The sequence below is a fragment of the Ambystoma mexicanum genome, chromosome 6p, assembly GCF_040938575.1.
Source record: "Ambystoma mexicanum isolate Mex_15411 chromosome 6p, UKY_AmexF1_1, whole genome shotgun sequence".
NCBI classification, from domain to species: Eukaryota; Metazoa; Chordata; class Amphibia; order Caudata; family Ambystomatidae; genus Ambystoma; species Ambystoma mexicanum.
Window position 1 is genome coordinate 30,158,851 of NC_090935.1, and position 25,033 is coordinate 30,183,883.

General features: G+C 47.2%; 1 protein-coding gene across 1 annotated transcript in view; it reads left to right on the forward strand.

Moving 5' to 3' along the window:
- Nucleotides 1-25,033, forward strand: part of LOC138510646 (vomeronasal type-2 receptor 26-like) — a 219,407-nt gene that overhangs the window by 133,353 nt on the left and 61,021 nt on the right. The gene's annotated exons all lie outside the window — the stretch shown is intronic.

Genomic DNA, 25,033 nt, shown 5'->3' on the forward strand with positions numbered 1-25,033 from the left:
CAGATTGTCTCCTTTCCCATGGTGCTGATTGGATAGTACTATTTTAAGTTTGTATCTTAGCAGAGCCTGATATTTGTTTGGATTTTCAGGAGGAGTATGTATGGGGAGAGTGACTGAGTAAGTTTCAACCAATCCCTGTGTGAGGTGTGACAGCGTGACAGTGAAATTATAACTTTTACATCCCTTTTCCATCGACCTAATCTGTTGACAGGTCCTACTGTTCCCATAATTGTGAACAGTTCATCGGCAGTTCAACTTTGCAACTCGTCTTTAGAAACATCACTTGTTTCTCCTTCCTTTCTCATGATTCCAATAAGCTGGGGGTTTACTTGTTTGAAAATGTAATACTCTTACAACAACATGAATATATGTATATGTAACTAATAATACTATAGATGTACTATTTGCAAATATTATGTATGTGCTGCAAGGGTTGTTCATGATTCCTAATAATTCTACTCTATGTGTATGGGTGTTTTGCATGACTCCTTCCTTAGCAATTGGAGCTTTCAGTGGAACTTTTTACTACAGAGGGCAGTATTGTTCTTAATCATTCTGTCTGGACAGGCATATTCTTCACTGCTCATTTTTCGGTTGGTGCTAGCTTATGACCTTCATTATGATACATTTTGATGCATTGCCTAGGAACATAATTTGTTATATTTCTTTTGAGCGCAGGGTTGAGAACTCAGCTAAGCTGATGTATTTTGGCCAATCCATGTACAGTGTTTGCCCTTTAGCTCTGGAGTCTGAGATTGTCATATTTGCCTTTTTCATAACCTCACTACCGTACTTTAGGCCTGGCAAGATGTTCCCCCCTCTTTTCTTAACCAATCACTGTGCGTAATTTAGTCTTACTGTAGGAAATTTCAACTTGGTATCTGTTCGCCTCATTGCAAAGCCAGGCTGATATTTTCTGCTGAGGAGGTGAGGGTTTTCATGCTTCAAAGATGGCTAACTGCGTCTTAGGGTCTACATGTGTTATGTATTTGATTAGTGTAAAAGGTTGTTATCATTCATTATAATTGTGAGTGCCCCTCAACATTTCCCTGGCTAAAGTTAAAAGCTGCTATATCTATTAATGACACATGATTATATTTAAATGTAAGGTGTGTACATTATGGCTTGTGAACTTAGGGCCCAGACAGGTTGCGTGTCATGCAGTGAATGGGATGCAGAGTAACTCTTACACCAAATAATCAAACCAACTCAGAAAGATGGCAAAATCAATGTTACTGTTTTAATATCAATTGTCTAAAACAGGGAGTTACAACGGACATCAACAGATGTCGCACAGCATTCTCTCAATGCAGTTCATAAAAAAACATACTTTTGAAAATGTGTCACACATGACGTCAAACTATGTGGCAAATAAGTAAAACTTACGGGGGTTGTGGTTGGCTAAAAAGGAACATCTAAGTATACTTTCTAGAGGGGTTGGGTTGTGATTGGGTCTCTACAGTAAGGTGGACAGTTTATGCCCATGCCTAGTGCAAGTCATCTTCAACAGTTATTAAATACACAATATCGTTCGCTTTTAAACTATATGACATTCATCATATGGCCCTCTACAATTGGTTGGTATGTTAGTGCCCTTCTGGAACATTCGATTCACTAGTAGCATGTAATGCTCGGCCCCAGGTGCCAGGAGGTGGACAGGACATTACCTCCCCACCCAATTAGCCCATCATTTCTCATCAGCCATGCCTTCTGCCATGCAGCTTGTCTTTGAACTTGGCCTTGTAAAGTATCCTTGCTTCTGTGAATATAGGGGAGTGTGAGCACGGGCTATCTTACTTCTGGAGCCGCATGCCCAACTTATATTTCCATCCATGGCTCACATGACATGACACTGCAATTCGGCACATTTTGCAGCATTTAATTGTTTTAAATGAATAAAACTTGGCACTCATGGTGTTCTTTCTGAGCACCTTAACAAGGGATGAAGCGGCTTACCACGTTCACTGTCTACAGGACTAGATAGCCAGTTCTTGGCTGCTCCAGTCCTTGACACCAAGCCAGATAGCCCTTCTCAGTACTTCCACGATTCCAGATGCTTTCTTGCTGCGACACAGCTTTCAGCCCTTCTCCATGGGTTTGAGCTTACTAAAGTTGTGACACCGATGTCCAGCTTCTATATAATGGCGGCTTCGCCTGCAGTCTATTCACTACGTACAGCTAGCTTCTATGATCACTTAATCTACTTGCGTTAATGCATCTGTACAGTTATTGGACATGTTCTTCACACATGCTATCTTCATTTTGCAAATGAAAGTTTACTCGACTTTACTTCATCATCAGATTCAATAAGGTCCACACATTCTCTTCTACAGTCCATCTTCTCACTGCGTCCCCCTTGTCTCTTGTGACATAACCAACTTCTCTTTCTTTCATTCTTCATATTCCTTTGGGAAGCTCCTCCATGAGATGGTCATCTCTTCGGGATACATCAGAAAAGGTTTTCTTAGTGGATAACGTTTCTCGAAGACTCTCTGCGTAATTGTCACAGTTGCTTGTGTCAAGCATTGCACTATTTCTGACTTTCAGCATATAGGCGTGAAGGGGCGGGTCTTCCTGTAGGGGCACTTGGCTGCTCCTCTACACTTGCTAAAGCATGGCTAATTGAGTTTTGTTTTTGCTACATACGAACATTTATATGTGTGGGGCTGCTCTCTTTATCCTGTGTGTCTTCTTACAACGACTTTTGAAGCTTGTTTCTTTGTGCATGTTTGGGGCATTGAATGTATTTTCCAACATTACAGTACTCCCCAACATTCCCCACCTTCGTCCAAAGAGGGATGAATCTCTCTGTATATTCTCTATCATATTTATCTTCTTCTCGTTGCCAGTCGTATATACTCTTGGGCACACATATTTTATATATATTTCTTAAATCATTTCCCCATATGCCATAATCCCATGGGTTACATTTTAAGAAACTTTTTTCCCAATCGGCCTTGGTGTGTTTATAGCACTCCAAATAATTTTCTGTGTTGGGGTGGTGATCAAAGGGTGCCCTCTGGGCCAATGCGGCTCTCTATTTGGTATATCTTTAATTCCCCTACCTTTGATTGCAGGTCAGTTTGGCAGCTTTCATCTTTCCAATGAGGAGTTGCACTACCTGACATAACTACAAGGAGGTTTGGTTTATTTCCATGAGGCATACAAAGAGTCATTATTACTTGGTAAATGCACCAGATTGTTATGGAGGCAATAAGGATAGGGAACAAAACTCAGCAGAAATGAACTTGTTGCCAATCAGCATCTTTAATGATTACCCCTGCTGCTTCCATGTCTGTTTTCAACTTGCCCATTTGTCTGATTGCAAGAGTCAATGTGCCATTGTCGTATATCATTGGGAGGCACGTAGGTGTAGCCAGTGCTGCCGACCTTCCTGCGGACGCCTCCTTCATCACTAGTAGTAGGTCCAGCACCATGTGGTTCTGTAGGGCTCTAAGTTTGAGCGCACAAAGCTCCTCTCTGATTGCATTAAGGCCATTTTCGGTGGCATTTGAAAGTTCCATCAGGTTACAAAGGATGATCTGAATCAATGTCAAGTTTGTTGCAATTTGTATTCCAGGAGCTAGCAGTGAGGTAAATAACACCTTAGCTTTCAAAAATAAAAAGTCTATATTGAGCTGATATCTTCTCCAAGGCCTTATATGCTTCTTTTGAAAAGTTATTTGATCTTTTCCTTCTTCTTGCTCTCTGTGAGTTTGTTTGTCCTACAATTGTTGGAGGCGATGCAGCGGACTGGGATTTTCCTTTGGGAAATTTTACATGACTTTCTGGAATCATCATTACTGGGGCATCTAATATTACTAATTAGCAAAGTCCGTTCCATGAGGGTGGTAAGCAGAAGTAGGCCTTAGTTCCACATTGTCACAGGAAGTCCATGATTGTGGCGGTTCTCTCATTTAGTTCTGGCATCATGTATGTTTGATCGCAGTTGTCATTACTTCCAATCGGCACTCTTATTTTGCCCTTGAAACAAAACAAAGTTTGAATGAGTTTCTGTACTTTTACAGGTTGTTCATGTAGACTAGTCAGTTTCTTTACATGCATTGCCTTGCACGTACATTTCTACAGCTTTCAAATGTGTGCAGTATTTCCTCTTCTGTAAATCCCATCAGTCCTTCGGCATTCAACTCTGCCTGCCCCTTCACCCATTTCTTGTTCCAGAACGTTGCACCTTCTATGACCACGTGTGGTTTTGCAGAACTCTTCTTCATACTCCCTATCCCTTCACATTCACATTTGGATTGTTTTTCACTTTTTATTCAAACTGTGTGTCCCTGAAATTGCCCTTGTATTCTACAAAGTTTTAAGCACTGTGCCTCTAAAGTTGGCACTTCCTTTGATAAGAACAGTCTGGGGGGTGCAAATCATAATGTAGGATAAGCCCACTTATGTAACATGGCTCATTTACCTGAGCCCTACTTATGGCTTTCATTAGGTTGTACCATATGTTTGTACCATCTGAATGATTTTCATCTAATACGTTATTCATTTCTTCACAGAATTTTCATTTGTGTCTGGTCACAAGGTTATCGCTACTCTGTCACCAGGTTGTTAGCTGAAAAGGTATTCTTCCCGCAGTGTTTTGTTATGATATTATATATTTTATTTATATCACGCCCATACACAAGAGTTTCAGTGTTGATCCATTGGAGCCTGAGTGTGCACTTTGAAGTCTATCTGTAAAGAAATAAACTTTGCACAGGTTGACATATTCTTAAAATATGCATTACATTCATACCCTAATAAATCTGCACTTCTCTGTGCATCAGCTACTGTTTGTGTGGGTGCAGCCGGCGTATGCATCCTCTTTCCCGTCACCACTTCATGGGATGTCAGGTGGTGATCTTTGCATGGTTGGTTGTGCAAACTGAACAGCACTAAAGGCACGCAATAAAGCCAGGTCTTTTTAAGGGTTTCACATATCTTGGGCAACTTTAGTTTGAGCAAACAATTCAACTGGACCACCATTCCTTTTGCCTGCGGGTGGTAGACAGTGAACAGTTTATATCTTATTCCTAGCAATCAGGTAATTTACTCCAAATACTCATTTACAAAGTGGGGCGCATTGTTGGACCTAGGATCTTCACAGATGCTCCACCTGGGGAACACCTCCCTCATGAGGAACCTTGCTGCAGACTTGACGTCTGCATTAACACAAGGCCCTACCCCTATCCTTTATGAATATAGGCACCCTTATTGGACTCCACGGGAATGGGGACCTGCCGTTTCTGCTGCCTGACAGGCCGGTCCACCGCTGGTTGTAATATCCCAGTGGCACCGGGATGTCAGGCGGCAGAAATGGTGTTACGAGGTCAACAACAACACGCCCGCTGCACTGGCGGGTTACCACTTACCTCGTATTGAGGCCCAATGTCTTCAATACCACCTCCAAGGGTCACCCACCTATGGCGCACCCCTGAAATGCCTCATAAACATGAAAACATAAATGTCAATACAAGAGACAACACCCCAAAACGAAATCAGAGCGCACAAATGTGCATAAACATTTCCAAAACCACACCCCCTCCCAATATTGTCTCTACCCCAATCTTTTTAGCACACTCTAAACTGTACATCAACCAGTTGCCTCTGATCACTTAATACCATATGTATATATATATATATATATATATATATATATATATATATATATATATATATATATATATATATATATATTCAATGAAAACACTTTGTTAAAGGGACGTTATGGTTACAAGTAAAATCGAAAAACCCTCAGAAATTCACTAGTTATGGTATGCTAAGCACCATAACTCATGCCACCTCTGTGCACTGCTAAGACTTACAACCAGGACATCAAAGATGACATCATAAATGTCAGGTGCTTCACACTTTGCTATTACAGAGTTACAATTGCAAGATAATACTACTACATCATTATGGCATGCACCTGGGAAACCTGGGGACTGGCACAGGGGGAGGAACACGATAATGCTGACCCACACATTCTGTGCTGCTACTACATCATTATGGCATGCACCTGAGAGGCTCAGGAACTGACACCAGGGGGGAGGGAAGTAACACAATCATGCTAACCCACACATTCTGGGCTGCTACTACATCATTATGGCATGCACCTGGGAAACCTGGGGACTGGCACAGGGGGAGGAACACGATAATGCTGACCCACACATTCTGTGCTGCTACTACATCATTATGGCATGCACCTGAGAGGCTCAGGAACTGACACCAGGGGGGAGGGAAGTAACACAATCATGCTAACCCACACATTCTGGGCTGCTACTACATCATTATGGCATGCACCTGGGAAACCTGGGGACTGGCACAGGGGGAGGAACACGATAATGCTGACCCACACATTCTGTGCTGCTACTACATCATTATGGCATGCACCTGAGAGGCTCAGGAACTGACACCAGGGGGGAGGGAAGTAACACAATCATGCTAACCCACACATTCTGTGCTGCTTCTACATCATTATGGCATGCACCTGGGAAACCTGGGGACTGGCACAGGGGGAGGAACACGATAATGCTGACCCACACATTCTGTGCTGCTACTACATCATTATGGCATGCACCTGAGAGGCTCAGGAACTGACACCAGGGGGGAGGGAAGTAACACAATCATGCTAACCCACACATTCTGGGCTGCTACTACATCATTATGGCATGCACCTGGGAAACCTGGGGACTGGCACAGGGGGAGGAACACGATAATGCTGACCCACACATTCTGTGCTGCTACTACATCATTATGGCATGCACCTGAGAGGCTCAGGAACTGACACCAGGGGGGAGGGAAGTAACACAATCATGCTAACCCACACATTCTGTGCTGCTTCTACATCATTATGGCATGCACCTGGGAAACCTGGGGACTGGCACAGGGGGAGGAACACGATAATGCTGACCCACACATTCTGTGCTGCTACTACATCATTATGGCATGCACCTGAGAGGCTCAGGAACTGACACCAGGGGGGAGGGAAGTAACACAATCATGCTAACCCACACATTCTGGGCTGCTACTACATCATTATGGCATGCACCTGGGAAACCTGGGGACTGGCACAGGGGGAGGAACACGATAATGCTGACCCACACATTCTGTGCTGCTACTACATCATTATGGCATGCACCTGAGAGGCTCAGGAACTGACACCAGGGGGGAGGGAAGTAACACAATCATGCTAACCCACACATTCTGGGCTGCTACTACATCATTATGGAATGCACCTGGGAAACCTGGGGACTGGCACAGGGGGAGGAACACGATAATGCTGACCCACACATTCTTTGCTTGGTTCATATCGCAGTCTCTGCACCCAAGGCTTCCACCCTTGTTTTGAACTATAATTGGTTTTATGGGTGGTGGTCTGAAGTCACCCACTATCGTGGAATTCAAAGGGTCTTGGGCTGGGTCAGTGGTGGGTGCCATTACTCTTGGTGGGCTGGGTGGGCGTTGTAAGTCTGTTGTTGGCCTGGCTGTGATGGATGTGCGTCGCAAGAAGTATAGTGCTCGCTCATGGCCTTGTAGGGCACATTCCTCTCTGGGATAACAAGTCATTGCAACAGTTAAGTAACAAAGGGAAGTTTCTATGGGAATTAGCAGCGCAGATTTATCTGCCCTCAGCATATTGGACCTGTTCAGGTTTCTCAGCTGGGACTACTTTTACCGTGCAGCCATGCAGGACTGAATATGTCTACCATAACTACAAAATGGCGTCTCTATATGTGTGCACTGGGTCTATGCATCTATATTTCCTGCAATATTGTGTTTGTGCCAGGTTTCTTAGCACAGCCCTCTCCCCCTGGTACATTGCACATCTATCTGAGATTCGCCTCAACCTAAAGTGCCTAGAGGGGTGGAAAAGGCTAATTTCCTTCCCAACAGCAACTTTACCATAATGTCCCATTAACAAAGATTTTCAGTGAAGCTCATAGGTTTTTACTAGTGCACCCTTAATCTGCTACTAGTTCCTTATATTATACCCCCACACCCTGCTGTGGCAGATATGGAGTCTGCGGACACTGTGGTAGTCTGCAGACGTGGGACAATATTCACATAGCCCAGAATCATTGGGGAGACCAAAAACCGTTGTACCTATCAACCAACAAACAGATGTTCATGCAATCATAGCTAATGTTTACGACAGGCAAATATACCTTTTTGTACAAACACTTTAAAAAATACTCATTATTTTTTCATTTAGCACACATTGCAAAAGAATGCACCAATCACAAACCATAACTATACACTTCATATAATCTTCTCACTATGACTTTGCCTACAGATTGAGAAACACCAGCTGCTTATTGGACAACAAATTCTCACTACAAAGTACGTGAATTGAATGTTCTTCTCTATTATTATCTTTAATTATACAAACGTGTGTTATAAGACAGAACCGACATCATCATGTGACCACACCCGTGCAGCCTGACGGGGATGTATGGGAGCAGTGTCCTTGGCCACGGACAGTTTAAAACAGCATTTTCCACCAATATAGGGTGTTTCAAGCTAAAACTTTACCTTTGAGCAGCTCCCAGAGCCATTCTTGATTGATATGGCAACTTTTTACAACTTTTCAAAGCCTATTTTTGAGTCAGCGGACCACATCACATTCCGCGGACAGTACCTCTAAAGGAACTTATCCATTACTTTTCCTTATTCTCAATCTCACTATTCAGGAAAGAGCATCTGGAGTGACACCTGCTTTGCAGACCACTTTATTTGCAGCAATAGCTTAACTCATTGTCAGCCCTCATTCCCAAGGGCCACCACCACCACCACAATAACCTGGAGGGGTTGGATAGGGGAACGGTGTGATGATGCAAAGGAGGATCAAGAGGAAGATGAAGATGAAGATGAGCTAGTGGAAGTGTCTACCTCCAGAACCCAGAGTGAGTCCTGTTTGTGGCGGTTCTTTAAGACCATGGGTGGGTTCCCAAAAGTGAAGACTACCCGCGTTGAATGCATTGAGTGTGGGGTGAAACTCAGTCACAGACACCAGGGGCACTATTCCTTCAGGACCACATCAATGTACAGCCATGTCTGTTCTAACCACCAGGTTGCACTGAAAAAAGCTGTTCCTTTCTCAGGGAGGAGCAGGCTACCTTCCTCTGCGCAATCTTCCTCAAACACTCCTGCCAGCACGCAGGGTACTTCTGTGGGGCAGAGTATCTCACGGGCCACTCGCAGGCCATACGGGATGCTGTAGATCCTTATCTTTTGAGGGTCACAGTGTTCTGCATGTACTGTGACACACCATTCTGCAAAGGGGAGCAGTTTTGCACTGCTTTTGTGGCATTTGTCAAACAGTATAAGAAACATTGCCACGCCTTAAATTTAAGGCACGCCCAACATCTTCCCCCGTCCACCTGCCCCTCCATCTCTGTGGTTGGTGCCCCTTCCCTCCCTGTCCTCCATTCTCTTCCCCACCTTAACTTCCCCCTCCTTAAAAAGACCTAAAAAAAGCAACAACAAAAAAAAACACAAAAAAGCTTCCTTTAGTAGCCACCTTTCACAGTTAAAAAATTGTAGCGAGAAAAAAAGTCACAGGCCCATGTGTAGCCTTCATAGTCTGTGGACAGCGCAGTAGTGCACAGGCATCTTGGAAATTCTAGCCGTGGGGTGGCAAAATTGAAATCATTTTAATTGTTTCACGTTAAAAACTGGTGGCTCTTAAAAGAACCTTTTTTGTGTTTTTGGCTTTTATATATTTTTTTTAATGTTTTGTTTTTTAAACTGAATTAAGAAAAATTTTACTGAATAAAGGGGCTGATTCATGGAATTATTTGAGCCGAATAAAAAGGGGATTTGTGCGCCATTCTGCTGGAAAATCCCCATTTGTTAAACAGGGATTTGCGGGCAGAATGGCATACAAATCCATGTTTTTAGGGGCAAATAATTGCATGAATCAGCCCCTTAGTTATTTCTTCTCACTCTCACTAAAACTGCTTCAAAGCATTTTGAATGTTTTCCACAAAAATCTGATTTTCCACATCGCTTAGATGGACTTCATCTCTCCGAAAAATGTTGACAATATCAAACTTAATGTTTTCATAATGAAACAATGTCATGCCAACATCCCGCAGAAAAGCACACACAGCTTTACTGACATTGCGCCTCACTTTTTCCATTTGTGGACCAAATATACACGAGTGCATCCACATCTGTGTCTGTGCAATGAGTGAACAAATATTATTTTTGAATAAGGCGACATTTCCTTCAACATTCTCAATGTCTCCTTCACTGCAAACTGTAATGAAATTCCAGTTACATACTCCAAACTATTCCCTCCACAATGAACAATAATAATCGGACTCCTTACAAGTTTGCTGGTACAGTAGCAATGGTACTGGTAAGCTTGCCGGTACCGTTGTTACCGTACCAGCAAACTACGCAAACTACGAGTCCTGCTCGTGGGTGTCTCCCCTCCCACCGGGACTGACCTGCCGGGCAGACCAGCACCCGTGAGCAGACCATGCTGGATGCACCCGCACCATTCTAAATGGTTTTATAAAAAGAGCAAATAGTAAATTTAGCCTACAATATAGAAGACAACCCAATGGTTCCAATTATCGTTATATCTTACAGCAGAAATTAAATACAAAGGGCCTCGTCACGAGTTGGGCTGTATCCCTTAAATGCAGCAGTAACAGCATTACTGCCGCATTTAAGGGTTGGCCCTTTCACGACTTTGGCGTTAAATGTGCTGTTCTACCTACAGCTTTTTTCTGAAGGTGAAAACCCCATTCAACGCCCTGTATTACCGCTGGCTGCATTAGTATGCAGTATTACCATTGAGCCCCATAGGAATGGGGAAGCCGTTATGAACGTGCTGGTGCATCCGACATGCTGTTCTCACAGGAGTCAGACCTTGCGGGCAGAAAGCATCCGCAAGCACAACTCATAGTTTGCCGGTACGGGAACTACTTTACTGGCAAGCTAACTGGTACCATAGTTCCTGGACCGGCAAACTTATAATGAGGCCCAATGAATACTACAAAGATGTAAACATATAGGAAAACCTATTAGAAACCACCCAAATAATTCAAGACTCAACAGCAACTGGCCAATTTGAACGTGTATATCCTATTCCTGCAGTCAACATTTTAGACCAGTATCCAATTCACCCACTACACTCCAAAGACACCATTGAGATGCATTAGAAACATATCAAATGCATCAAGCCAAAGGATACCCAATGAGCATATGGAAGAAAAGTGTACAAGCACGTTCTTTTCCCCTACTCTGTTCTACAGGAAAACAAGGAAGATATGATGAAAGGTCCAGGCAAATTAGTTCATCAGAATATCGCTATTTGTATTGTGAAGACCCCAGATTCAGACAAAATGTCAAATACATGTTCCACCTCCTCTTTGAAAGTGAACTAGCAACTCTATGTTATGGAGTTGCACACACATAAAAACAGGCTCTAACTTTTTAAATATGGCCGCTACCCAACTGCTTCAAAGGATAAAAGACAAAGATGAAGTTTTGTAATCAGGTATCAAAAATCTCTTGGCAAACATGAGTAGTACACAAGAAACCTAGGGTTCTGACATCACGCTGATGTGCGTTGTATGCTAAGGAACCTATGTCCACCACATGGGTTGTTACTTTAAATTGTTTAGAGTATGCATGAGATGACTTGCACGACTTCTTACGTCCTGCAAACCAAAATAATGATGGAAAAGAGAAAAACATCAGGAGAACTCTGTTCTCTTGACCCTGTCAATGTATCAAGGTACTTTCACCATCGCTTCATTGCTATGCTGCACTTTATCTGCAATACAACTACCCCTCTGCTCAGAGAAGTGCAGAACTTCTTTTAGAGAAAAGAATATCAATCCATAGGAGCACCTCACGTCCACAGGCTTTTGTGGATAAAAGATGCTCCTAAATTTGGCTATGACAATGACCCCCCGTTCTACAGTTTATTGAACAATACATTACCTGCAACATCCCTTCAGAAACCACAGATAGTGACCTACATACATAAATATTATGCTTCCAAAAATATAAGTCTGGCAAATACTGCCGATGTAGACATAAGAACAAAGGCAAATACTATACCTTGATGTCTTCTGTTAGGCACAGCGTAAAAAGCAAATCCCCTAAAAACACATAAAACATCAAAAGGGACAAAGAATCCAAGTACATCAATAATTACGATACAATAATTGTCCTCTTGAGGAATGCAAACATAGACATACAGTCTATTGCAGACAATTCCACTGCAGTTGCAAGATATGTCACAGCCTATCTCACCAAAGCTGAGGAAAACAGAGCTAATAGACCTCTGGGATGGCATATCATCTAACAAAACACTATCACAAAAATTGTACAGCTTTGGTATAAAAATGCTCCCCATAGAGAATGCAGGTGCTACGAAGCTGCAGACCGTTTAACAGGTAAAGTCTTATGTGGCAAATCTGAACACATTGTCAGTACTCTCTTCCATAGTTAGTTTGAGATTTAAATTATTGAAGTTAAGATACCTAGTGTATTCCAGGAACACATTTTTACCACCATTCCAGATTATTAAAATATCATTGCTGTATCGTCCCCAATACATGATTTTGTCTATTAAAAGGGACGAAGCATCCAAGTGCATCAATTAATGATATGATATGATATGGCATTTGTGACGCGCCTATACATAAGTGTTTCAAGGCACGACGAGTCAAGGTAGGAGGAACAGAGGGAGGACAGAGACAACGATCTTACTAGGCCCAGTGGCATTGAGATCGAGCAAGTGCAGTGGAGGTGGAGGGGAAAAGTGCCAAGGGAAAGGGTGGCCAGTGCTGTACATGGGATCAAAACAATAACAAGAAGTGTGGCCAGCAGGTGGCAGGTGCAAGAGTAAGTGCAGACAGCAGATGTCCAAAAGTGTAGGTAGGGGGACTATAGAATTCCAGATACAGACCCAAGTCCAACAGATGCCGGGAGGCAGTGAGGGTGTGCAAATGGGCAGGCAGGGACCTGTGCCTGAAATCAGAGGATAGCCATATGACCAGTGCAATATCAGACAGGAAATCAGCAGGGGAGAGGAAGAGAGAAGGCAGAGGCAATGAGGGAGGTCTTGAGGTGCTTTCAGAACCAGAGATGGTTCTCTTCAAGTTTCAGAGAGGCAGGGAGGCTGTTCCAGAAGGAGGCCCCAGCCGAAGAAGAGGTCTACCACCAACTTGTTGGTTGGAGGAGATACTGACCCTGAGGGAGTTGGAGGTGGAGGAGCGAAGAGCTTGAGTAGGAAGGTATTTGCGAAGAGAGAGTTGGAGGTATTGAGGACCCAGGCCCCAGAAGGGCTTGTGGACAATGCAGAGGGTCTTGAACTTAATACTTGCAGCCACTGGAAACCAATGCAGAGATTTCAGTGTTGGAGAGATACGATCCCTGGGCTTGAGACCAAAGACAAGATACGATCCCTGGGCTTGAGACCAAGGACAAGTCTTGCAGTCCTGTTCTGGATGAATTGCATAGGACGGAGAGTAGAAGCAGGCAGATTTAGAAAGAGGCTGTTGCAGTAGTCCAGCCTAGAGGGAACCAGAGCTCTAGAGACATTGAGCTTCTGGGGGAAGGAGAGGAAAGGAAGAATACCTCTGAGGAGGTGCAGTTGATAGTTTGACTTTTTAGAGATGTCAGAGATGTGAGGAGAAAATGAGAAAAGGACAGTGTGGAGTTGAAGATGACCCTGAAGTTCTTAGCCTCACAGGTGGGAACAGGAGGAGGGCCAAGGGAGGCCAGCCAGAGAGTGACAGGAAAGGAGGGTGCAGTTGGGTCAATGAGAATCACTGTCTTACTGTCATTAAGGCAGAGGTTGTTGGCGGTACACCACTCCTGGATAGCAGACAGTCAGATATGAGAGAAGGAGAAGAGGTGACAGAGGGGAGCCTGAAAACGAGCTGAGTGTCATCCGTATAGCATTGAAATTTGGAGCAGAGAGCAGCAATGTGGTGGGCGAGAGGTGCCAGATATTGGTTGAATAGTCAAGGATAGAGGTTAGACCCCTGGGGAACACCACAGGTAGAGAGAGAGATAGAGAAAAGGAAGAGCCCAAGTTGGACCTAGGTGGGTCGATCAGAGCGGAACAAGGTCAGCCAGGCCAGGGCCTGATCAGTGATATCCAGATTATCGAGAGACAATTGAGCAGCATGGTTGACCGTGTCACAGGCAGGAGAGGGATTGAGTAAGATGAGGACAGAGGGGAGATTAGAATCAAGGTTAGAGAGCAGGTCTTCACAGATGTTCAGTAGAGCAGTGTCTGTGCTTCTGGATTCTCTGAAGCCAGACTGATGGTCATGGAGGCAACCAACAGAGTTAGTGTGAAGATTAAGTTGGGAGACGCTCAGCTTTTCAAGAAGTTTTCCTAGGAAAGGAGTGATGGAGATCGGCGATAGTTAGCCGGGCAGGAGGGGTTGGCTGAGGGTTTCTTGAGTAGAGAGAGTGCTTAGTGGGGAAAGGGAGGGCTCCAGTGGTGAAGGAGTGGTTACAGAAGTCAGCCAGGTTATAGCAAAGGTGTCAATGTGGTCCTTGATGGTTTCGGAATAACAGGGAAGAACTTGTTTTCATGAGACTTTCATAGATCAAACTTGTCTAGAAACCTCGTCAGGGGAGAACAGATGAAAGGAAGAGAAAGAGGGAGGAGAGGTGGTCACATGGGGGCTGGATGTAGCGGAGAGAGTAGAGGGAGGAGGAGGAGAGGACGAGAGGGTGGGCAGGATGTCCTGGGTTTTAGAAATGAAATGATAAGCCAGGGCCATGCAGAGGGCCTGGGAGGGGTTAGGAGAGGTAGATACTGCAGCAGAATTGGCCAGAACCTTGCAGATTTTAAAGTGGATGTGGGCTCACTTCTTAGTGTGGACAGAGATCCAGTATTGCCTTTGGATCAGCGGAAGGCCAATTTCTCAAAGGATACACAAGAAGCTAGCCATTTCCTCTCAGCTACCCTGCACTTGCATTTAAGGGTGATGAGGTCAGAGTCATACCAGGAGTTGCACTTGGCTTTGGGCTTCAAGTGGATCCTCATGACAGGGGCAAGAGCATCAAGAGTATCAGAGATAGAATACTGGAGCATGGAAAGGTCTATGTCAGGATGTGAGTCAGACAGAGGATAAGGAGGGGGAGAGAAAGTGCTGGTGAAAGCCTCAACTGACACACGCTTCATGGGTCGGATGACCGAGAATGTAGGTGGCAGTGCTGGAGTTGACTTGGCCTGAGGGGTAGCCAGGGAGAGATGGGAGGAAAGGAGAAAGTGATCACTCCAGGAGAGAGCAGTAGTGAGGGGGATACAGAGGGGGGGTCTCAGGAGATCAGAACATACAGAGTGTGCCCTGCAGAGTGAGTCGGGCAAGAGGGTAGAATGGAGGGCAGAATAGAAATAGAGAGAGAGTCACAGAGGTCACGAAATAGGGGGAGGAGGGATAGGAAGCATCCAGGTGGATGTTAAAGTTTCCAAGAAGGAGGAGTTGAGTGGTCGACACCAGGAGGGAGGAGGAGAGCTACGCCCACTCAGAGAGGAAGGAGGTGATCTGACCAGGTGGCCGATACATAGTAGCCACAGTAAGAAAGCGGCCAGGAGAGAGAGAGCCTGCAGACATGGCATTCGAAAGAGGAGTAGGCCTGCATAGGTATGACAGAGGCAGGAATCCACCCTGGAAAGATCAAGGCTACACCCCCTCAGGAACGGTTAGATCTGGGTGCGAAGAGGATCTTGTAGCCATTATGGAGAAGAGTTTCAAAGCTTGTAACAGAGCTGGCAATCAACCATGCCTCTGTGAGACCGAGAACATCGAGATCAAGTTCTTCCAGGAGGCAGCAGACGTCATAGGAGTGTTTGACAGCTGAGCGAGAGTTGAGAGTGGCAAAATGGAGAAGGTTGCCAACCTTGAAAGATTTCCGGGGAGGGGTACAAATCAGAGGTACGCCTTGTGGAGATGTAGAAGGAGCCCGAGAGGGGATGAGAAGGGAGGCAAGATAGCTGAAGGGAGAGAAGGGACAGCAGGAGAAGAAAGGAAATTGAAGAGGCGTGGGAAGCATCTATCATAGTGGAGAAGGTTGGCCTCAGGGCATTGGACCAAGACAGTACCATTCAGGTAAACATTAATGATGACCTTAGAGGAGTGGAAGGGGACAAGGAGGGCCTCCCACTGGGTGCCACCATTAATGGGAGAAGAAGGAAAGGAGAGAGCACAGAGACCATATGAAGAGTCCATAGGTCTGGCGAGAGAACAAGATGATGGCAGTGAGGGTCTGACTGGAGGAAGCACTGGAAGCACTGGTTTAGGAGTCAGCGATAGGGATGCCCGGGTTGGAGACCAGGATATCCTTTTTGAACTTCTTCCTACCGGACTTAGTGAGGAGAGCAGGATGGTCAATAGAGAAGCAGTTTGGAAAGATAGGAGAAACAGAGAGCACCATAGAGTAGGTGGGGAAGCGGAGAGAGGAAGAGGGGTAGAAGGGGAAAGTTGGGGGAGACACTAGGGGAGGACACAAGGAGGGGTACAAGACGAGACAGAAAGGGAGAAGATAAGGTGGACACTTGACTAAGTAGACAAGAGCTCAGATGGAAGAGCAGGCAGAAAAAAATGCAGTCTAGTAAGCAAATCAGGTTACCAGGGCATCAGGAACAGAGATGTTATTAAAATGACAACCAAGAGGAGGGTGGAGCACAGCAGAACACAGACCAATATACAAAAGAACAAAGCAGTCAACAAATGTAAACCTAGAGGAGGGAAGAATACAGCAGAACATAGAGCAATACAAAACAAAACATGGCAGTCAATGAGGAAGACCAAAGGGGGCGCGTGGGTGCAGGAGGCTGGAGAAGGGGGGTGAGTGAGGGGTACATGCGCAAGGGAGTTGCAAAGAACCACATGGTCACGGACACACCACCGCATGCGAACCCAGGGTGGAAGTGCGAGGAACCACACAATCAGGGATTGCGACGGACCACGCAAGTCTGGGGATGTGGTGCGTGAGTGGAGGCAATGCAATGGAAGATTTTGAGGGGCCACGCAGGTAAGTGAGGCAAAGCACGAGTGATGCGAGGATGGAGGTGGTGAGGGCGCATGCGTAGCAAGTGGATTAGAGGGGTGTGGGATGGGTACACAATCAAGGAATGTGAGGGGCAACACAGGGAAGGGCAAGCTTCTGGTCCTTGGACGGGGTGACTCGGTGTACTGATTTAAAGAGCCCGGTGGGATGTAGGGAAAGGGGGAGCGGGCACACATACGCTGCGGCGCGAGAATGAAACTTTTACAAATGCACAACTTACTGTGCCACGGAGTACCTGTCCTCACCCCAGCACCTGATAAGTTGGCGTTGCCTGATGATGGTGGGGATGGCCTGTGGGGATAGAGGGAGTAAACACATGTTGGTGCATGCTTACCTGCTGTCTGAGCAGGGGTTCGGGCCCTGGGTCCTCCTGGTCCGAACAGGTCCAAACAGAAAAAGCCCTTTTCTTCATATGCCCTTCACTTCTGACATCCAGGTGAGAGACGCCCTTGATCTAAGAGTTAAGAGCAGGAAGGAAGAGGCAGGGCTAAGAAGGTTGGTGGGGCTTAAGTCAGGTGACCTAGATCCACTTGCACCTGCTGCCCATCTCCATAGGAAAAGAGGCTGGAGGGCTGCTTAAGTAGGGGAAAGGAGCGGCAACCAGGAAGGCACCAGAAGGGCGGGGCTTAGGCCAGGTGGCCTAGATCCACTTGCACCTGCTACCAATCTGGAAAGGAAAAGAGGCTTGAGGGCTGCTTAAGTAGGGAAAAAGAGTGGCAACCAGGAAGGCATCAGGTGGGCAGGGCTTAGGCCAGGTGGCCTAGATCCACTTGCACCTGCTACCCATCTGCAAAGGAAAATAGGCTGGAGGGCTGCTTAAGTAGGGAATACAATGCAATCATTGTCCTCTTGTGGAATGCAAGCATAGGCATACAGTACATTGCATACATTTCCACTGCAGTTACAAGATATGTCACAGCCCATCTCACCAAATCTGAAAAAAAACAGATTTAAAAGAATTCTGGGATGACATATCATCTGACAAAACACTACCACACAAATTGCACAGCTTTGGTATAAAAATGCTTTCCGATAAATATTGTGGGTGCTATAAAGCTGCAGACTGTTTAACAGGTACAGCCTTATATGGCAGATCTGAACACATTGGCCCTCATTACGACCCTTGCGGAAATTGACTGACCGGACCGCAACAGCGTAAATAGCGTTTCCGCCATTGCACGAAGGAGCAAAGTGCGGCTAATTACGACCCATCGGGCACGAGCATTACGCCATGGCGGAATCCGAAAGGCTGCGATGGCGGAAATGACCCCAAAACGGCCCTTACCGCCGCCGTACGCTGCACCAGGTGCAATACCGCCACCCATCTTAGCGGTCACCGTAATGAGCGGGCACCGTAATGAGCGGGCACCGCAAATTACGGGCACCGTAAATATACGGAAACGGAAGTAAAAGCATGTGGCCGGAACGGGAAACAGCACGCCGCACAACTATAAAATCCGAATCCCAACACAACCATTAAAAATCCGACCCTGACACACATCCCAACCCGTTAGCAACCCCAGTTCAAAAAATAAATATGGGAAAGGTAGCCAAGAAAGCGTGTGATCGCAAGCGGCAGGTCCACTTCTCCCGAGAGGAACTGACCGTGCTGACCGAGACCCTGCAGGAAAATGCCGCCGTCGTCTTCTCCAGTCAAATGACCAGGACGGCCCTTGCCAACAAGAAGGCCATATGGGCCCTTGTGGCACAGCGCGTAAGTGCGGTGGGGACAACACCCCGCACGCCACAGCAATGTCGCAAGCGGTGGGACGACCTGCGGATCCGCGTACGCAGCATACTTTCTGCGAACAGGAACATCGCCACAGCTACCGGGGGGGGATCAGAGTCGCCCATCAAGTTGACCCCCTGGGAGGAGATCTGCGCCTCCACCATAGGAATGGAGAGCATAGAGGGAGTCGGAGGGATGGAGAAAGGAGTGCCGACATCCGGAGAATCAGGTAGGTTTGCCAAGAGAAACAATGCGAAATCCACAAACCACGAACATGTGCAGTACCATGTGACCCCATAGTGCAATACATACTTTGCCCTGACAGCGCCCTCTAAAAGTCAGAATGAATAAACAAATTAATCAAGATGCCATAAACAACCCCTACATGTGCAGCATGCACCCCCTAACTGCAGGCAGCCAAATGAATGCATCCTCAATCCACACGAAAATGAGACCACCTCCAAGGCCCAGTCCCATATCAGCCTCATGTACCACCCCAATGCATTTGACACGTTGCCATTCCAAATCCGACAGACCCATAACTAACGCTCGCCCCTCTTTACTCCACCACAGGGTCCGATACCAACGACGAGCTGCAGGACACCCCTACCAGCACGCCTGCAAAGAGGGCCAGGACCAACGTCCCAAGAGCCTCCACCTCAGGTGCAAGGATCAAGACACGGCAGCAGCAGGAATCAAGTGCCAGCACACTGGAGGGGACTGCAACAGGCACCCCAGCAGCCAGCAAGTCCACAACCCCAGCACCACAGGTCCCCCCAAAGAACGTATCTGATGGCACTGCCTCTGGTGGTAGCAGCACCATAGGTGACACAGCTGTCATGCCAGCATGCTCCGACACGGAAAACAGTGCTGGCGACGTAGGTACCATCCATGACCTTTCCCAATCCCCCTGCATGTTCCATCCCCTACACCATGACGAAACCACGCAGGGGCACCCTGAAGACGACGACTGGCCAACCCCCACAAGTCCTGTGCCAAGGCAACATGTGTTGAGCAGCCCCCCTGTCACACCACCGCAAATGTCCATGGCCCAGCAGAGGCAACAGTCCCTCGACCTGCTGATCGAGCAACAGCAGGAAGCGTCCACGCTACTCAAGGACCATGCAAATGAATGCGGGGGTTCCAGGGCAGCCATGGAAACATCCACCGAGACACTCAGGGCACAAATAGAGAAAAGTAGTGAGAGCCTCAGGGGAGAAATGGAGAGAAGCACCGAGAGCCTGAGAGCACAAATGGAGAGAAGCACCGAGAGCCTGAGGGGGGAACTGCATGCGACGTCCAAAGACGTTTGTGCTGAACTTGCTGCTGTGCGCCGTGTGCTCTCGGAGCTCTCACAAACCCTCAGAGACATGCATGGACGCGAGCAGGCAGAGACGTCATCCGTGGCAAGTTCCGTCCAGGGCAGCCCCCAACGCAGATCTGGCAGGAACCTGCGCTCCACGGGCAGGGGTGCCCCTGATACCCGTAGAGGGGGCTTGCAATAGCGTCTACCCACGGGCAGCATGCATATCTGGACACTGGTGTTGGGGGGGGAGGAAGTAGGGTGGAGGGGGTGTGTTGGGCTTCACTGGGTGGCGGGTCCATAGGGTGTATGAATCAAATCACATTAACAATACAGCACTTCATTATCATCCAATGACATGTGTGGACATTGATATTTGCGTACGAGGCCTTCATAGGCGTACAGTCCACTATGTGCCTGTACTACACACACACAGTGCCACAGGTCCCCTTTCCGTGTAATAGGCACCATGCGTGGTTGCTAGAAGCATGCATCTATGATGCTCTGTCGGATTGCACGTGCATCCTGTGCCTCATGGACTCCCTGGCGTCCCTCCACATCCCCACCCTCATCATCATCATCTTCAGGTGCATGCAGTACAGCGTCAGGGGGCATGGGCACATTCCTACGTATGCACATGTTGTGCAGCATGACACATGCCATGACCATCTTAGAAACCCTCTCATGGCTGTACATGAGTGCCCCGCCAGACCTGCTGAGGCTGCGGAAACGAGCCTTCAGTAGGCCGAATGCCTGTTCAATGACCACACGGCTACGTGAGTGGGCATGGTTGTAGTCCTCCTCATGCTGGTTCTGTGGGTTCCGGATTGGTGTAAGGAGCCATCTCTTCAGTGGATACCCGGCATCACCTGTATGGGACGAATAAAGGGTGTCAGTGGAATGATAGTGCTAAGTAGCCCCCCCCCCCTCCTGCAAGGTCATTGACGCATCAAATGGGCCACGATGTCATGCATGGAATGAGACTCACCGAGTAGCCAGGATCTGTGCCCTGCGTGTCGCTCCATGTAGCGTGGTATTCTTGTGTTCCTCAGGACCATAGAATCATGGGTAGATCCTGGAAATCTGGCACAACAATGCGTAAAGATCTTGTTGGAGTCACACACCATTTGCACATTGATTGAATGAAATTGTTTCCGGTTGCGGTACTGGACCTCCATGGCATGTGGGACAACCAATTCAACATGGGTGCAGTCGATGGCACCAATGCAACCCGGGATGCCGCCAAGTGCATGGAATCCCACCTTTGCGTTGGTAATCTCCTGGTACGTGCGTGGTAGTGTGATGTGGTCGTCGGCGTGCTTCAGGAGGGCATCGTGCACTTGGGAGAGTGTCCGTGAGAACAGTGGCTGTGAAATGCCATGCAACTGTCCCACTGTGTGCTGGTAGGTGCCTGTGGCCAGGAAGTGGAGTACAGACACCACCTTCAGTAGGGGTGGGATGGCGGTTGGGCTATCTATCATGCTCACGAGGTCAGCATGTGTCATGTCCACAATGGCGATTATGGTGTCCCGGTCCAAACGGTAGAGGGTGTGGATCTGCTCAGCAGTGAGGTTGAACGGATCAGCTCGGAGGCGTGGGATTGCGGGCCGCCTGCGTGGTGGTAGTGGCAGTGCTTGTGGGCCTTGCTGACCCTGCCTTGCCCTCCTCCTCCTCCTTCTCCTCCGTCTCCCCTGTGCGCCCGGTTGTTGTACCTGTTGTTGTTCGTCGTCTTCTTGTAGTTGTAGCACTTGCAGTGCTATCTGGTGCCCCAGGCCCAACATCGCTAGTCCTGCCGGTAGCATTTTGGAGTGGGAGTGGTTGTGGGAGGGGTTTGGGTCTGCTATATATGTGCTGTCGGCCTGTATGGCCTCCACCTGTGCTGATTGAATGAATCTGTGGCAGATGCAATCCCTTCTGGCCGAGCACGTCCCGCACGTAAGGCTGCATTTGGCCGCATGGCATCTTGGGATTGGAATCATGTATCAAATCCCGATGGCAGTGTGATGTACTTTGACTGATTTTCATGCTATGCTCCCATTGTTACACATGCTATGATTGCAGCCGCTTACATACCTGTGAAGAGTCAGTGGTATGTAGGGCTCGATCGATGGCCGACCCTCATGCAGCACAGTATCGTACTTCACCGACGGGCGTGGCGTCCCATTTGTGATTGCAGCCAGTTAGCATTATGACACACAGCCGCACTACATTGATGTAATTGTGAATGCAAGCGTTCACAGAAGCCTTTTCGACGTAATGTTGCAAGTGAGGAATTCGAAGGCCAGGATTTTTGGTTGCGAAGTAGCGGTGAGGAGACGCCCACAGGTCTGCCTGGAAATGTAACGTTCTATTGTTGAATGTCCTTGGGACAGGGCCCATAACGAGCAAGCAATGAATGACATGAATTGAATGGGATGCGCAATAGCGTAGTGGACGATAAGGCAGGACGTTCCCAAGTCCATCTAGCTTCACGACACTACAGATCCGGCCAGGAGCACAGTGGTTTTTGCAGACTGCATTACGCACAGACGCGATGGAAGTTTCACATATTATGTGAGTGAATGTTCATGCGTTTTCATTGCGGGATGAGGGAATGATGAATGGATGCATGGACAGATGATTCCATTTAGGGTCTGCCATGTACATGTGTTTTTTGATTCAATCCCCTTCCCCTGCGCTATGTGATGCAAGGCTGCCATAGTGGGACTTACGTCTATCTGCCCTTGTCGGATCCTCCCTGTCTCGACGCGCCTTCATACACTTGTGTCTAGGCACGTTACTAATCCCATGTCATGGGTTCTATCTTGACGGACGCATGCACAGTAACCGACGTTGCCAATGGTGTATTAACCTCGATTGGTTTCGTTATGTATCGATACTGATTTAGGGGTGTGTATATTCCTTTGGAGTGGGCTAGCATGCATATGGGTGTGGATTTGGTGTGTTGAATGAAGATTGTAATGCATCATGAGTCCCGTAATGCAATCGGTTAATTTGTGTTTCATTTTGGTGACAGGTATCTCCTGCCCTATTGCAGATGCCATCTGTACGCCACTCCTCCAGATGGTTTTTACTCTCGACACCTGCAGCTTCGGGTGAATCAGTGGAGCAGCATTACGATCTTATGGGACGATCGCCAATGGGCCACATGCCCTTACGCTGTTCTGGTGGCTAGGTGCAACATTTCGGCCTTTCAGCTGGACTAGTGCCTGCCTCATGGGACGGACCTGCGGTTCTTGCCGCTTCCATGTTGCCTTTTGGAACGTTGATGTTGGCCCTGTGTGCCATGATGGTACAGGGCGTCACACAAGTGGAAGCTGGTCAATTATTGCAGATGCAGCCCTCGGTGATGATGGATGTTTTGGTGTTATTTTACAAATTGCTGTGAGGCCTTTGTCATTTGGATGTGCATTTAAATTGTATTCCGATATTTGGCGTGTTGCGTTATTCTTTGCAGGTGATGTGGCGATTTTCGATTTGTGGCGGTATGTATTGCGAGATGATCTGCATTGTGTTCCGCCTTCTGAGTTGAGTTGTGTGGTACAGTACTGGCCGCTTTTGCCTACGTAGCACAGTGTGGTCACGGATAGGGGCTGCCATTGTGACTGTTTACATGATGTGCTGTTCAGGGGCGGGGGATTGGCTTTTGGCCGACTGGTGCCTGTCAGCCAGGTCGATTGATGGTATGATGGGATGTTCAGAATGTGGCTGGTCACAGGTGCCTGTGTTTGCGTGCGTTTGTTGGAGGGGGACTGGGGTCATGTCCATTGGAATAGCTTCTGTATTCATGCCATCTGTGCCCTGCAGCTCCCATCGGCCCCTCTTGGGATGTGCCTGGCTGCTCAGTCACTCTGCCAACTTGTGTGGTACATGCTTCTGCTGATGGTTGGTTTGTTTACTGGCAAGAGTACAGGTCTGGTGCAATCCCCCTCAGGATGCTGTTTTGGATGTTGCCTTGCGCTGGTGGCAAGCGATGGGGGACTACTGTTGTTTTGTGTCATGTGTTCTTGATTTCCATTTTGATGTCTTGTACCTTCACATGCCTGTGCTGCATCAGTACGGCTATGGTGAAATGCCGTACATGGATGCCCACTCACGGGGCGCTTCGAACACCTGCATGCATTTCTACGTTGGCATGCATGGGTGAATTGTAGATTTCACTGGTTGCATGGTGTGAGTACATTGCGCCTGCCAGGAGTTGTGCAATGTGGCCAGGGAGTGGAGTACAGGCACTCAGTGGGCCATTTACGGTTGGTTCACGATGCCGTATTTCTCGCCATGGCGGAATGGTCCATTCCGCCATGCCTGATGGCGTTAGGTACATGTCCGCTAGGGTCGGAATTGCCGTACCGTTGCACCATGGTGGTGTTTGCGGTTTGGCATGGTGCGCGCGCGCGTGCTTAGTGCAGTTAGCGTTGGCGTTCACTACGGTGTCGCTAATGGCTTCGTACTTTGCGGTGACGGGTCATAGTCGCACCGAGCGCTTTTCGATGGCGGTATTGCATTTCCGCCATCGTTTTCCCCTTTCCGCCAGGGTCGTAATGAGGGCCATTGTCTGGCTGAAACTTGGACCAGCTTCATCCCGAAAAAAAGTACTAAAATCCTACCAACAGACAGAAAGCATAGCCACAAATGATCCCAATAGCCAGTACATTAAAAAAAAAAAACAATTTAAAACAGAAGTATTGCTTTGGAAAACATGTGTCTGTACGACATTGCCCAAAACTACACTTACAAAAACCATGACAAACCAAATGAGACAATTGGCAAATATTCAGTCTCAACTTGTGAAGGAAGCCTAGTGAAACTCACCAAACCTAGTCTAATCATATAAAGTTATCAGTTAAAGCTCCACATCATAGAGAACTGTATTACTTGGCCCTACTCAAACGTTTTAAACCTTGGAGAAAGAAAAATGATTATTAGGTGACTAT